This window comes from Gossypium hirsutum, chromosome A08 (assembly GCF_007990345.1).
Source record: "Gossypium hirsutum isolate 1008001.06 chromosome A08, Gossypium_hirsutum_v2.1, whole genome shotgun sequence".
Classification (NCBI taxonomy): Eukaryota; Viridiplantae; Streptophyta; class Magnoliopsida; order Malvales; family Malvaceae; genus Gossypium; species Gossypium hirsutum.
In genome coordinates this window covers 113,473,653-113,486,272 of record NC_053431.1, presented here as the reverse complement: position 1 = coordinate 113,486,272, position 12,620 = coordinate 113,473,653, and the positions used below count along the sequence as shown (strand labels likewise).

General features: G+C 36.7%; 1 non-coding gene across 1 annotated transcript; it reads left to right on the top strand.

Moving 5' to 3' along the window:
* Positions 1-7,741: 7,741 nt before the first annotated feature.
* Positions 7,742-7,848, top strand: LOC121205535 (small nucleolar RNA R71). The gene has a single exon (XR_005900611.1). It is a non-coding gene; the product is annotated as a small nucleolar RNA R71 (small nucleolar RNA).
* The last annotated feature ends 4,772 nt before the right edge of the window (positions 7,849-12,620 follow it).

Below are 12,620 nucleotides of genomic sequence, written 5' to 3'. Positions count from 1 at the left end.
CCTAGGATTGTGGTGGATATGGTTGTGGTCGAGCAAGACATGGCAGTCATGAATTAACTATCCCTATAGGATTGTTCATGTATTTCTGAGTAGCACCAATTGACTGAACCTTTTGAAACTACAATATCATTAGTAATGGTTTAGGGTGTTATATCAATGGGGTCGTTATGGTTATTCATTTAGAAACAACCATAAATTTGAGATATTCAAAATATACTAATCAAAGTTTTTTAAAAACATGAAAACTGGAAATAGAATTAAAACTAAAATAAAAACAAAAAGAAAAAGGAAAAGGAAAATAAAATAGAAATAACTGGACTCAAAAGTCATTGTCGGCAATTAGATCGTGATGTGGTGGTGCTGGAGGCAAAATGTGAAAATGCTGACAAATTTACTGTAGAGTCGCCTCTATATTGTCAAATTACTGAGTGTAATATTGCTCAAATCGATCCAAGTGGGCAGAAATTTCTATCAATGAAGCAGTCGCATGAACAAGTCGGTGACTCGGCGGTGGCTGAGTAGGTGGGTCCTCATGGAATGAAGGGATATCATCAGGAATATCCTTAGGGTCATTCTCATCGGTGGCTCGTGCTAGTCAGTATTGAGAAGGATCGAACTTACGACGACGCTTTATCATCTTCATATGGAGTATACTTTAGATGCCCTATGAAGATATATGGCTGATAGGTGTGAGCGATGAAGACTGTGCCGATGTGTTCAGGAGCCCAAAGTATTGAGCTAGGCGAGTCACATATGGGCCAATGCTGATGACCCCCTTTTGGTGTCGTTCTGTCTGATGGTGAAAGGCAAGGGTGATGAAGTATGCGAGATCGAAAATATGTCCTTGCCTCATACTCCATAGAAAGTATGCATCGTGAGTGTTAACGATGCCGGTGCTCTCTCGCTGACCTGTTAAGGTGTGGGCTAAAAGGGCATGGAGGTATTGCAATGTCGATGAGAGAGCTGATACTTTGGAGCGGCTGGGATCAAGATGCCGATAGCAGGCATGAGGACTGCCCAACAAGAGGAATGTGCATAATAGATGTGACGATAGAGATGAGAAAAATTGTTGTCCTCCATAAATTTTTCTGTATAAAGTCTCATAGCCACCCGAATTCTGGGACACTCAATTGTCACACCAGATTACCAAGACAGAATTGGACTGTCCCTGGGTCGTTGTACTCCGCCATAATCGATTGCAACTGAAACATTGAATAAAGTTCCAAAGTGAGTTCCAGGTACGTTGACTCGATAATGTCAAAGAAGCGGTCCAACGGAGCAGTAGCGAGGAGGGCTCAAACTGAATCAGCTAGGTGGACCTGCTTTAATGCAGCTCAATCGATACAACGGCCCATACCAAGAGGCCGAGTCTAAAACAATTCTTCCTAAGGTCCTGGTGAAAATTGGAGAAATGGATGGTGTATCTAAGTGGTGGGACCCAAGGAGGTCGCACCTGATCCATTTCGCTTTTTAGAAGCAGGGACGGCAGTTTTCTTGCCTCTTGTGTTCGTCATAGTTTCCTACGAAAGTAATCACATGACTTGAATCAACATAGTAACCAAACGAATAAGAACAACCATCCAAATGCAACTTAGTCAGGCAGGCGAAATAAGTAGAATCATAATACCCCAAAAAAAACTAACTAATTAAGTACTAAATATATAAGTAAACTACGAATTTACTCAACAAAACAAATGGCCCTAAAATCTATGTAGCATATTACGAGTGTCCAAAGTTTACTGAATCAATAATTAAGGAATAATCACAAAAGCATTAAAGCAATAGTAATAATAAATCAGTCAAATAAGAAAAAGATAAAACAATGATAAAAAACTGTGAGTAATAATAATAATAATCAACATAATAGGGATGATTAAAATAATATAAATGAGTTAGAGGTGCGAGAAAGGAAACCGAGAGTGGTGGTTGGTAGTGGGGCGCGGAGGCGTGCAATGGCGTTTGGTAGTCAGAGGGGAAAGAGAAAAAGAGAAAAAAAAAAGAACAGAGAGGGAGAAGGAGGAAAGAAGAGAAAAGGAAAAGAAAGGGGAAGGAAAAATAGAAAAGGAGAATGGGGTTAATTGAAGAAGATGGAGGAATAGTGAAGGGTGAATAGTGAGTTTTTATATGAATGGGGAGAAATTAGGGTTAGGGGAGGGGAATAAAAGGAGGCCACGGTTGTGTAAGCCCCGTTTTGCCCGTGTTTTTCGTGAAATTTTAAGTCAGTGTTACACACGGTCCCTTAAACATGCCCGTGTCCCTAGACCATCTGGTGCGCACGGCCGTGTCGCACGACCATGTGCATGTTCGCTCTCTTCTCCCATGCCCGTGTTAGGTACACCACGCTCGTGTTTATGGCTTGTGCTTATGGTCTGATGATTTAAGTTAGTATCGCACACGGCCTGTGGACACACCCATGTGTCTAGGCCATGTGACCTACACGGTCGCATTACATGGCCATGTGGTGATTCATTTGCTTCTCCCACGTCCGTAGTAGGTCCAACACGCTCGTGTCTAGTAATCAGGATTGCGCACGACTTTCGGGCACGGCAGTGGCATCAGCCCGTATTGTATTCTAACTTGTTGAAAGTTTCAGTTGTTTGTGTAAGTTCCCACACGGCCTCAAGCACGCCCATGTTTATGACCGTGTGACTTTCACGACTGCCTAGCACGGCCGTGGTGATTTAACGCATGTCGTGCCTCTGCTGTTGTTTTAGAGAATTAAAGTGTAGTTTCACCAGGGTTTGGGAAACGCTCGTGTCCTTTAGCCGTGTGGTGCATACGACCGTATCGTACGACCGTGGCTATTTATCGCAGCCTATGTGTTATCCTGTCTTGGGGAAAATTTTTGTTCTGTTTTAGCACGACCATGGACATGCCCATGTCTCCTACCCGTGGTGAGCCCACGGCCTAAGGCACGTCCGTGTGCTAGGCCGTGTGTGCCAAGAAGACCTGCAGTTCAATTATATAAAAAAAATAGAAAAACAAACTAAAGTTACTTAGTGGGGTTAGTGTTCGAGTTGCCTCCCGATGAGCGCTTATTTAGAGTCTAAGCTCGACTTTACCTTGTGAGTATGTTTAGGAAAGTTCGCGGAGCTATAGCTCCTCTCCATTGTCTTTAAAATCCTCACTGTTATAAAGTTTAAGATGGTGTCTATTTACCTTGAAAATGCATTGGGTTGGGTGACTTGCCTCTATTGTGCCCTATAGAAAGACGGTTTGGACTACGAAAGGACCTAACCATCATGATTTAAGCTTCCCAAGAAACAATTTAAGCCTTGAGTTATATAGCAGGACAAGATCTCCAACTTCAAATTGCTTTTGTTGCTTTAAACAAGCATCATGACAGCGCTTCATCGCTTCCTTGTATAATCGTGAGTTCTCATATGCATTAGCTCTCCATTCATCTAACTCGTTTAGCTGCATCAATCTTTTTGCACCTGCGAGTTTGGGATCAAAGTTCAAAAATTTTATAGCCCAGAATGCTTTATGTTCTAGTTCAAATGGTAAATGACAACTCTTCCCATAAACAAGTCTGTAAGGAGATGTTCCTATGGGTGTCTTAAAAGTAGTTCTATAGACCCATAAAGCACCATTTATTTTTTTTGCCCAATCCTTCCTGTTTGACTTTACAGTCTTTTCTAGGATACGTTTAAGCTCTCGGTTTGCGACTTCGACTTGTCCACTAGTTTGAGGATGGTAAGGGGTAGTTGTTCTATGGTAAACTCTATATTTCTTAAGGGTTTTATCAAATTGAGCATTACAAAAATAAGTACCCCTATCACTGATAATTGTTCTAGGTGTTCCAAATTGAAAGAAGAGTTTCTTAAGGAACCTCACCACCACTCTAGCATCATTAGTAAGTAAGGCTTGGGCTTCCACCCATTTAGACATATAATCAACGGCTACTAAGATATATTTATTCCCAAATGAGCAAGGGAATGGACCCATGAAGTCAATACCCCATACATTAAATATTTTACATGTAAGCATGTACGTTTGAGGCATTTCGTCACGTTTAAAGATATTACCTGTTCGTTGGCATTTATCACAAGAAGTAACATACCTGTTGGCATTTTTGAATAGTGTGGGCCAATAAAAACCTGATTCGAGTGTTTTATATGCGATTCTAGTACCACTGTAATATCCTCCAGTCGGTCTTGAGTGGCAATGTTCCAAGATTCTAATTGCTTCTGACTTCGTAACACATCTTCTAATGGCTTGATATGCACATATATGAAAAAGAAAAGGATCTTCCCAAAACTAGTTTTTCACATTAGTAAAGAAGCATTTCTTTTGTTGATGTGTCAACCCTTTTGGTGTAACGTTAGCAGCTAAATAATTTGCAATATCTGTGAACCAAGGTTCCTCGGAGTCAGATATAGCAAAGAGTTGTTCTTCAGGGAACGAGTCATTTATCTCATGTTCATCAAGCTCCTTGAGATGTGAGTTTTCTAATCTAGATAGATGATCTGCTATAAGATTTTCTGCTCCCTTCTTATCTTAAATTTCTAAATCGAATTCCTGCAACAATAAAATCCATCTTATTAGTCGAGGTTTTGCATCTATTTTAGTAATGAGGTATCGAAGAGCTGAATGGTCAGTGTAAACGACAACTTTAGATAATATTAAATATGGTCTAAATTTATCGAATGCAAAAACCACAGCCAACAATTCTTTCCCACTAGTCATATAATTTTCTTATGCGGCTGTCAAAGTTTTGCTAGCATAATAGATCGGTTGAAAGTGCTTGTCTTTCAGCTGTCTAAGAACCACACCCACTGCAAAATCACTTGCATCACATATTAGTTCAGAGGGTAAATTCCAATCAGATGCAACTACAATTGGAGCACTAATTAATTTATTTTTAAGAGTATTAAATGCTTCTAAACATTCTTGACTGAAATTGAAAGGCACATATTTTTCTAGTAAATTCGTTAAAGGCTTAGCTATTATAGAAAAATCTTTAATAAATCTTCTATAAAATCCAGCATGACCCAAAAAGCTTCGAATAGCCTTAACTGAACTAGGGGGAGTTAATTTCTCAATAGTTTCAACTTTCTCTTTGTCAACCTCGATTCCCTTGCTAGAAATTTTGTAGCCTAACACAACCCCTTCACGAACCATGAAGTGACATTTTTCCTAATTTAGTACAAGGTTTGTTTCCTCACATCTCATTAGAACTCATTTTAAATTTTCAAGGCAAAGATAAAAAGAGTTACCAAATACCGAGAAGTCATCCATAAATACCTCCATAATGTCTTCCACAATTCATCAAAAATGGCTAACATGCATCGCTGAAAAGTAGTAGGAGCATTACATAATCCAAAAGGCATTCATCAATAAGCAAACGTACCGTATGGACATGTAAATGTCGTTTTCTCTTGGTCCTCAGGAGATATTTGGATTTGGAAATAACCAGAGAGTCCATCTAGGAAGCAATAATACATATGCCCAGATAATCTTTCCAACATCTGATCAATGAATGGTAAGGGGAAGTGATCTTTTCTTGTGGCATCGTTCAATTTCCTATAGTCAATGCAAACTCTCCATCCGTGACTGTTCGAGTTGGAATTAATTCGTTCTTCTTATTGGCCATAACATCATGCCTCCTTTCTTAGGAACAACCTGCACAGGGCTCACCTAAGAACTGTCAGAAATAGGATAAATAATTCCAGTATCTAGAAGTTTAATTACTTCGGATTTTACAACTTCTTTCATGTTAGAATTCAGTCGCCTTTGAGCTTGACACAAGGTTTATATTCATCTTTCATTAAAATTTTATGTGTGCAAAAAGAAGGGCTGATCCCTCTTATATCAGAAATCTTCCAAGCTGTGGCTCTTTTATGCTCCTTCAACACTTGGAGTAACTCGTCTTTTTCAGTTGGCTGTAAATCTGAAGCAATAATCACTGGTAATATGGAATTATTTCCAAGAAACGCATATTCTAAGTGATTTGGTAGTTGTTTTAATTCCAATTTTAGGATGTTCTTCAACAGAGGGTTTTAATTTTAATTCATTGTTTACCTCGATACCCTCATAGCTCTTCTGTCTCAGTGAAGGTTCATTAGAATTTAGTTCAGCTTTTACCTTACCTATCGCAGAATCATCATCATTTACCTCTTCTTCTTGAGCAAGACACAGTTTCAACATGTCCTTATGTACGATTTCCTGTAAAGAATCTTGAGTAGCATGATCAATAGAATCAATAAAATAACAGGAGTCATCTTATTCCCTAGAAAATCTCATGGTATCATAAATTTTAAAAACAATCTCTTCGTCACCTACCCTAAGCACAAGTTTATCGTCACTCATATCAATAACAGCCCTAGCAGTGGCTAAAAATGGGCGACTTAAAATTAAAGGCACCTCAACATCCTCATCCATGTCAAGCACAACAAAATCAATAGGGAATATGAATTTATCTACTTTTACAAGTACATCCTCGATAATACCCCTAGGATATTTAACAGATTTGTCAGCTAGTTGAATACTCATCCTAGTAGGTTTTGGCTCCTCAAGGCCAAGTTGCTTGAACATTTTGTAGGGCATCAAATTAATGCTAGCGCCTAAATCAACTAGTGCCTTCTCAACATTTAAACTACCAATTAAGTAGAGAATAGTAAAACTTCCTGGATCCTTCAGTTTGGTTGGCAGTTTATTTTGGAGTATGGCCTAGCATCCTCGTTGAGTTCCATTGTAGACAATTCTTCAAACTTCCTTTTATTTATTAGAAGCTCCTTCAAAAATTTTGCATATGTAGGCGTCTGTGAGATAGCTTCAACAAAAGGTAAGTTAATATGTAACTGTTTTAAAATTTCTAGAAATTTATCGAATTGTGCATCAATGCAGAATTTCTTCAACTTTGTTGGGTACGGGATTGGTGGGTTATATTCCCTCAACGCTGATTTTTATTATTTTCGGGTTTTACCTCATCATTTTCTTTTCTGTCAGCTTCTGGTGGCAGCTTCTTTTCAGATTCAGCTAACACTTTCCCACTCCTTAATGTAACTGCTTTCACATGCTCTTTTGGATTGGGTTCGGTGTTTCTAGGTAGACTCCCTGGTGGTCTATCTGAAATTATCTTAGCCAGTTGTCCTATTTGATTCTCGAGCCCTTGAATTGCTGCTTGCTAATTTTTAAGTGCAGTTCAGTGTTCTCAAAACGGGTCTCCGCTATTGAAATAAACTTTGTCATCATTTCCTCAAGGTTTGACTTTTTCTCTTGCTAGTAAGGTTGTTGGAAGCTTGGAGGGGATGGTGGTCTTTGATTCCCTTGGCCTCCCCATGAGAAATTTGGGTAGTTCTTCCAACCTATATTGTAAGTGTTATTATAAGGATTATTTTGATGTTGAGGATTATTACCCATATAATTCATTTGCTCGTTCTCCATGTTAGGGTCGTAGGGTGGATATTCTGAATTGCTTATTCCACCTCTACTTGCATCGCACTGCATTACTGGATGAACTTGTTTAGAACCAAGTAAACCATCAATTTTTCTATTCAAAAGTTCTACTTGATTGAAAAGCATAGCAACCGAATCGACGTTAAAAACGCCGGCTGTTTTTGTCAGTTTTGTCCTCATGACTTGCTACTGATAATTATTCAGTGACATCTCTTCTATGAACCTATAAGCCTCTTCAGGTGTCTTATTATTGATAGTTCCATTAGCAGCTACATCGATCATCTATCTAGTTGAGGGATTCAAACCGTTGTAGAAAGTTTGAACTTGTAGCCAAAGAGGTAACCCATGGTGAGGGCACCTTCTCAATATATCCTTATATCTCTTCCATGCATCATAAAGTGTTTCTAAATCCATCTGCACAAAATAAGAGATATCGTTCCTCAATTTTTCCGTTTTGGCCGGCAGAAAGTATTTAAGTAAAAAATTTTCGACCATTTATTCCCAAGTAGTGATTGACCCTCGTGATAACGAGCTCAACCATTGTTTAGCCTTATTCCTTAATGAAAAAGGAAACAACTGAAGACGAATAGCATCATCAGAAATGCCATTGATCTTAAAGGTGTCGCAGAATTCTAGAAAATTTACTAAATGAGTGTTTGGATCATCGTCCTGCAAACTATCAAACTGAACAAACTGTTGTATCATTTGAATCGTGTTAGGTTTCAGTTCAAAATTATTTGCAGCAATAGCAGGTCTAACTATACTCGATTCAGTTCCTGTTAAAGTAGGTTTAGCATAATCATACATAGTACGAGGAGCAAGATTCCGATTTACTGGGTTCGCGACAACCATAGGAGGCAGCGGATTATTTCGATTTTCAGCCATCTCCTTGGTGTTATTGGTTTCGTCCTCGTACTCTTCCTCTACGTATTGTAGGCTTCGCCATATTTCTCTTCGATTTCTGCGATCTGTGCTCTCGATTTCACTGTCAAAAAGTAAAGACCCTGACTGGTTTCTTCTAATCATAAACTGTCAAAAACCTATCAAGAAAAGGTGAAAGTAGAATTAATAATTAAGATAATAGAACAAAATTGAATTGCAATAAAAATAAAAAAAAGGCTAAAGTAATAAAAATTAAGTGTTCCTAATATCTTAGTCCCCAACAATGACGCCAAAAACTTGATGGTCGCTAAACTAACTAAAAATTTGACTAAGGCAAGCGCACCTATCGAACAGTAGTATAGTTATGGTGAGACCGGAAATATAGTATCCACAAGGACTAAAAGTACTAGTAATTACTATCTTTTTATTATTTAGCCTGACAACTAAATGAATGTTTTAATTAAGACTAATTATCTAATTAACTAAAATTACAACAGAGATACAAGTTGAAAAATACTGTTTAGAAAACCGATGGAGAAGACAATAAGGAAGAATCCACCTAGACTTCACTTATTATTTCTGAACTAGACGATTTATTCACTTGACTTAATCCGTAGAAATCCCTGATTTATGTTAATATCTCTCTCGAGACTAAAAACAATTGACTCTAAGTTGATTAATTGAAATCTCTTTCTAATTAAAACCCCAATTGTCGTATTAACTCGACCTATGGGTTCTCTTATTAGCTTTGACTCTAATCCGGCAGATTTATGTCGTCCTATTTCTAGGATTGCATGCAACTAAGCTTAATTATGGAGGATCTACTCTTAAACAGGGACTTTTGCTCCACTGAATAAACACATCAAACCTGAATTAATATCCTAGAATATTAAAGCAAAGATTTAAACTCATAATTAAGAATAAGAACAAGTATTTTATTATATAATTCAAATAGTAATAAGATCGGTCTTAGGTTTCATCTCCCTCAGGTATTTCGGGAATTTAGTTCATAACGATAAAGGAAAACATCTCAAATTTGGGAAAATAACAAAACATAAAGGAACCCAAAAACTTCAGTAGAAATTTATTGGAGATCTTCAGTCTTGAAGTAAATCCTACTTCTGAGCTGATTTCGATAACTGTTCTTCGAATATTTTCTGCTTTCTACTCTGTGTGCCCCTTGATTCTTCTTCTCGGGTGTTTTTATAGACTTTGGAATGCCCAAAATAGCCCAAAATTAGCCTTTTTTCCGAATAAAATTAGACTTGTGCTCGACAGGGACACGACCATGTGCCACGCCTGTGTGAAGGTGCTAAGGCCGTGTGCAATTCTGACTTGGTTTAATGTCGACACAGCCATGACACACGGGCGTGTGGCATACCCGAATGTCACACGGGCGTGTGGCCTACCCGTGTGTTACACACGGGCATGTGGATTACACGTGTAGAAGTGCCTAGGCCGTGTGAAACACTGAATTAGGCCCAATTTGTCTATTTTTGGCCCGTTTCTTACTCTTTTTGCTATCCTAAGCTCTCCTGAGTATAAAAGATGAAATTAAAGGATTATGAGCATTAAATTCATTAAATCTTATGAAAATCCTTCCAAAAATATGCCAAGCATAGGGTAAAAATATGTATATATTATGGTTTATCAGTAAACACAAGAAATATAATATGTAAGACCATAGTTGGACTATGGCAACCCAGGTAGTTCGACGAGATGTTAAACACGAGATAGTTCGTCAGGACGATAAAAACGGGGAAATCCAATCGGATATTAAACAGGAGATTATTTGTCAAGATATTAAATACGGGGACTAAGGGATACCCAGTCAAAGTTTGGCTATAGCAATGAATAGAGGTCCATTAGGACAAGAAACCTAGAAACTGCTAGAATAAGAAAAAGGGAATCCGAGTATAACTCAAGCAGAGGATGCTAAACATTCACCAAGTGAGGGATAGCCTAATTGGGTGTAATTAACACCAAGAATACCACAAGGAAGTGAGCCAAAGACACAAGGGTGGAATGCCACTGTATGGCAACAATAAAAATAGATTAGTAGACATTTAATCGTTACCATTGGTCGTTCGACAACTAAGAGCAAGACAAATGGTTGAACAAGCCCAATTAGTAAAGTGTGAATCCGTCTCAACAAAAAGGCAGCCAAGTAAATGGTTTAGCCCTATAATCAGAATTGAGAATGTTGAATAGGTTGAGGATAAAAGGGGAAATTAAAAAAATGTGGCAGAAATCAGGTCCAAATTATGATGGGCCATTATGGATAAGCTCACACATAAGTTCCAAGTAGAGGATGAGTCTGGCAAAGGTAAATTGTGGAAGTAAAGGAAGGTCTAGACCACATCAAAAGAAAAAAAGAAATTGTGAACATCCACGATGAATATGGAGTTTAAATCTCTCCTTAAGACTTCGTTTTGGAAGTCTTGTATTTTTTTAGATCATATTGCAAAATCTTACTAAGTTCATTTGGAACTTACAAATCATCTGCATATTGCAAGATAAAAATTCAATGTGAGAATCGAGTGGAAAGACCAAGCCAAAAAACTCCAATTATAGGAGAAGCATGGATATTGACCTAGTATATATATAAAGGGGCACCCACAGAGGCTCCGCCTAAAGGTTTTAGTTGTCATTTTATGTTTTCGAGTCTTAATCCAGAACTTTTGCAATTTATTGGCGAAAATGAAGCTTCAAAGTTTTTTATCATGTAACAATATTAATTGAATAAGTGATTTAATTCAATAAAGAAATTTTTAATAAGTAATTCGGATTATTATGACAATCGATACCCGAACTCGACAAACGAGTCGGGCATTGGGTGTTATAATTTTTCTTAACACACACTATATATATAAGTGTAACATATATAGTCATATTAGAGGACCATCAATTGTCCAATCAAGTGACTATAAAATCTTATATCTATTCACCCTGCACCATGGACATTATCAATTATTTTCTGACTATGATCAAAATCATATCTATCACCTAAATGGGTAAAATAGCATTGATTTTTCTATTTTTACACTCATGAGATTTTTTATTCATGGCTTCCAAAGTAAATTTCAAATTTTACTACATCTCAAAATTTTATTGAACCATGAGATTATAGATCATATCCAAGTCATATATAAAAAACCACATGCACCACTATAAGATTTTATACCAGAATAGTGATCTTATTATATAAGTCAATGCTTTCCACTACTCTACATTGATTAGAAAAATTAATGATGCATATGACTTATTTCATTTCTAGTCAAAACCACTTCTAGTCCAAACTTTATAACATAGAATAAAATATATGTAATCATATAAAAAACTCATTTAGCTTATGGTTATTTGACAAAAACAACAACCAAAATTATTTATATTATATGATCATCTACAAACTTTCATTTTTAGCAATGAAAATGATGTCTCATCAATATCATCCAGATTCTAATTACTAATATCATAATTTAAATAAATAAATAATATCATATCTCAAATTGAATATACCTCATAAAAAAGAACGAATGCCTTTGTACTAAAAAATTCACTCACAAATTGGATGGAATGAATTAAATTAATTCAACTCTAACCAAATATCTATATATAATGTACCAATAAGTACATAAGTGCCTCTCTCATACCTTTTCATATTTGGAAGTTTACTAAATAGATATGGTTATTTGGACTTCAAATCATCGAACAAACATATGTTTTCGGCTTAAGGCACCAACTGAAACATTATTAACTTTCTTTCTCATTTTCATGATATATAATATATTATATAATTCTATATCAATTATAATCATACATATTAAAATGTCATGCATACAATGAACTAACATTTGATTTTTTTCAAGTAATTGATGCATAAGACACTCACATTTTTTGCATAACGCAATTTAATAAACACATAATAATTGAAATCTAATTCATGCAACATAAGTAAAATAATAAATTTAACATACTTTTTCGTCGCAATAAATATTTTTTTAAATCAAAATATGACGTGATATGATCCTCATAGGACCATGTCTATAATATCAAGTGAATGTGTGGTAAACAAACACACGACTTCATGCCAAAAAGACGTAGATTGAGGAGAAAAAAGATTAAAATTGGGCTTAACATCTCATTGCAGAATCAAAAAAAGTGTGGGAGAGATGAGTAATTTGGCAATGAATTTGTAGATTTCTTAGTTAACAAAAAAGCAGGGGACGAAAACAAGTTCCATGCTTATTTAGTCAAGTCATGGATCATCAATGCTTTCCAATTAATTTTCCTTTTTCTTGATGCATCAATCATTCATTCACTGCAGCAAAAGATAA